The following is a 4,274-nucleotide window of genomic DNA, read 5'->3' on the forward strand; positions in this document are numbered from 1 at the left end:
TTATAGAATTATCGACCTCTAACTATCAACTAACGTGTAGTATGTATTCTTTAAACAGCCAATGTGATCTTTTTTCGATCCTACATGCGTCAATTTCATCTTCAAAAAAGAATTGAAATTGGTTGTTACCTTTCTCTGTTACCTGAAAACCCATGGATTTATTCCATATTGCCTTCAATGCTACCTCCATTGTACCAACTAAGAATGATCTTTTTACAAAAATTCTTTTGATTAGATTTTTGGAACATCTTTCAATTTCGATTGACACGTCCTTCTCATTCAAAACCACTATCTCGTCCTCTTCACCTCCATTATCATGCACAAGTAGGTTTGCTCTTTGATAAAAGTTTGCCATAATGAAATAAGGGGTGCCAAGGGCAAGAACATGAAAAAAGTTTTAGAGAGAATGCTTGAAATAATATAAATTCGGATAATAGAAGTCAAAATTATGCATGTAAGAATTCCAATAAAATACTTTGAGAGAATTCAGAATTAATGAAAAGAATTAGAATTGTAGATGAGAAGAATTATGGATGGGCATGATTAAGGATGAAGTGTGAAGCTAATAATCCGGAAGAAGAAAGAAGGATAGAGAGAGAGAATCAATGATTGAAAAGTAGTAGTCAAAGGTTGAAGTTGTGTGCAAATCCTAGACGGCACTAAGGTATCACAAAACCTAGCAGAGCACAAACCAATTAGAGGCACTTACGTACAAAAATATTAACGATTCAAGAATATAACAACACTTTTTTTTAATAAAGATAACACTTTTAATCTATGTCACGTGTTAAAAATTTAATACATAAAAAACTATTCAATGTAAGAGGTCAAATGTCTCTATTTAAGGACATTTTAAACGTCTTTGTCTGAGTCTTCATCTTTTTTTATTCCATTCCTAAGCATGCTTTGTAGATTAATTAGTCTTTAATTTATTGCAATTATTTTAAGAACAGCTATTATTTAATTAATTTCTCTATTTTAAAAAAGTTATTTTGTGTTATTTTGGTCAAAATTTTTTTCTTGGAGGAAGGTATAATACATGGTAATGGTGATATAAGGTGATTACGGTGAATATCACAGCTATAGGAACTCGGGGGCGATATAGTGGAGAACAATTTGCTGGTGGCGAATTAGGTGATACTTTCAACATATGATGTTTGATATATTGGTTTAATATTTTTCTTTGAGTATATATATTTCTAGATATTTATAGCTTACTTATTAAATTAATAAATAATATTACTCACTTGTAAAATCATAACATAGGATTCTAAATTATATTTTTCACATTGTCACATTGTCCCTATCTTTAATTTCTAAAAGTGACCTTATTTAAAAATTAACATTATTTACTATCTAATTAATGGAGTAACAATACCCTGTACAAGTGAAAATCAAGAAGACTTCACTTATAATCAAGAATTGGTAGCTACATAGTTGATTAGGTTATGTTATATCAGTAGTTATAAATATAGCTATCATGTATTCACAAATGTACTCAATCATATCTCAGTCAATAAGATGAACACATGGCTTCATTCATAGGTTCTTTACACAAATCTTATCATGGTATCAAGAGCCTATCGATCTTGAGCTATTTTTTTCTTTTTCTTTTTTCCAATGGCTGCTATCATTCCAGTTCTATCTTTATCCTCTTCCTCTTCCAACTGCATTAGACACACCTCTTTCACCAAATATTCACACAAAACGACATCCTGATAGCTTTTCTATTGGAGAAGTAGTCATACAACTTGGTAATTCTCCCTTCACTAAAACACCACATAATCAACATCCAATCAGACTCGGTCAAAGTTTGGAATTGCAAAACCAAAGATTTTGGCTGTTACTTCAATCACAAGTACAAACATGAGCAGTGAGGATTTAGTCAATAATATACCATCATCAGTCTCCAAAGCCTTAAGTTCCAAGCATTGACATGCTGTCATGCTAGAGGAACTAAATGCTTTGAAGACAGCCAACACATGGTCTCTCATCACTCCAGAACCACAAGCTAAAGTCATTGAATGTCGTTGGATTTTTGTAATTAAAAGACATCCAAACGGCACCATCATGAAATACAAGGCTTAATTGGTTGCTAAAGGAAATAATCAACTTGAGGGTATGGATTTTGATCAAGTTTTTACCAACCACTATTCGTGTAGTATTAATTGTTGCACTTTTTTTCAAATGGCAAATTTGTCAATTTGACTTCAATAATGCATTCTTAAATGAGAAAATTAATGAATTAATTTTTATGTCCTAACCACCAGGCTTTCATCAAGGAGATATTACTCAGTATGCAAATTAAACAAATCACTTTATGGGCTTAAACAAGCCCCTAGAGCATGGTTTACTAAACTCTCTTCAACATTAGCTACTTTTGGGTTCCATAGAGTTCATTCTGATCCTTCGCTCTTTATCAAGCAACTTAGTAAGCTTTTTTTACATCTTAGTGTATGTTGATGATATACTCATCACTGAAAATAATAATTATGAAATTCAGTCTATGATAAATAAATTAAACAACATATTCTCACTTAAAGATTTAGGGAAATTTTCATATTTCTTGGGTATAGAAGCAACAAAAGTATCCCCTACTTCTTATCATCTTTCTCAATCTAAATATATTAGAGATATTCTTGTTAAAGTTGGAATGAATGCAGCTGCTGGAGCTCCTATTCCTATGTTAACCACATTAAAATTGTCACAGCATGGATATGATGTTTTTGAATTTCCATTTCTATATCGTTCTGTTGTTGGCTTGTTGCAATATACAACACTTACTCGACCAGAACTCTTATTCTCTATCAACAAGATTAGCCCGTATATGCACAAGTCATTGAACATTCATTAGAAATGTGTTAAACGAATTCTTCATTATTTGGCTAGCACATTTGATCAGGGATTATTGTTTCATACTTCCACTAATTTACGTATTTTTGGTTTTGTAGACTCTGAGTAGGGGATCAGACGTTGATGATCGAAGGTCTACATGCAACTATGGAATCTATCTTGGCTTGAATCTTGTGTCTTGGTCTAGTTGAAAACAAAGCTTAGTCAGCCGCTCCAGCACAGAGGCTGAATATAGATCCCTTGCTGCCACATATTCAGAAGTCATATGGATACAATATCTCATGGAAGAGCTGTGTATCACTTCTAACACAACTCCTACTCTTTTTTGTGACATTAGTGCTATCTTGCTAGTAGTGAATCCGATCCTTCATAGCCGGACAAAACATTTTGAATTAGACTTACATTTTGTACGAGAAAGAGTAAATCAATCCAAACTTCATGCCATGTACGTACCTTCTTCATCTCAAGTGGCAGACATATTGACAAAACCTCTCTCTGCCTCTATGTTTGAAGCTTTCGAAGACAAACTCAAGGTTAAACCAAGATTAACTATGAGTTTGAGGGAGGTAATAGAGTAACAATACCCTACAAGTGAAAATCAAGAAGACTTTACTTATAATCAAGAATTGGTAGCTACATAGTTGATTAGGTTATGTTATATCAGTAGCTATAAATATAACTATCATGTATTCACAAATGTACTCAATCATATTGCATTCAATAAGACGAACACATGGTCCCATTCATAAGTTCTTTACACAAATCTCATCACTAATCAAGAGGTTGTCTAACATCTTGACCGTTAAAAGTACTTTTCGATGCGTGCTATGTTATATAACATCGTACATGCTTATGAAAAGAATATTTCATGTACAATAATGTAACATTCTACTCTTTTATAATTTTAAATTGTTAGATAAATTCAAAATTTGATAATAAGTAGTGTGTATAGTAACAAAGTTATTTAAAATTAAACAAAACTTTGTATTTATAAAATCTATTTAATCATGCATGTTAATTATTTCTTTAATTTTTTGTTCATAGTAAGTCTGGCAGGCTAATGACTAATATATCGTAGATCAGAACTTCATTAAGAGTTTACCATTAGTCAATGAGTAATTATTGTATGCACAAAGCATTATTCAAACCCTTTATAGTTGATACTTACTTAAGTGGACTAGTGAACTAATTACTAGATTAATCCAAATTGATTAAAAAAAAAGTTTAAAGACCAACAATTTTAATTTATATTGATCAATACTTTTTGCTAGTAGTCTAATACTATATTTTTAACCAATATTTTTAAATATTACTGACTGCTAGCATGTAGCATTGTTGTTACTAAAATTAGAAAAATAACTATAACATATAATAAATAATTATTGAAGATTCAACTTCTCATTTAATAGCTAGTAGATTTT

Source organism: Arachis ipaensis, chromosome B10, assembly GCF_000816755.2.
Source record: "Arachis ipaensis cultivar K30076 chromosome B10, Araip1.1, whole genome shotgun sequence".
NCBI classification, from domain to species: Eukaryota; Viridiplantae; Streptophyta; class Magnoliopsida; order Fabales; family Fabaceae; genus Arachis; species Arachis ipaensis.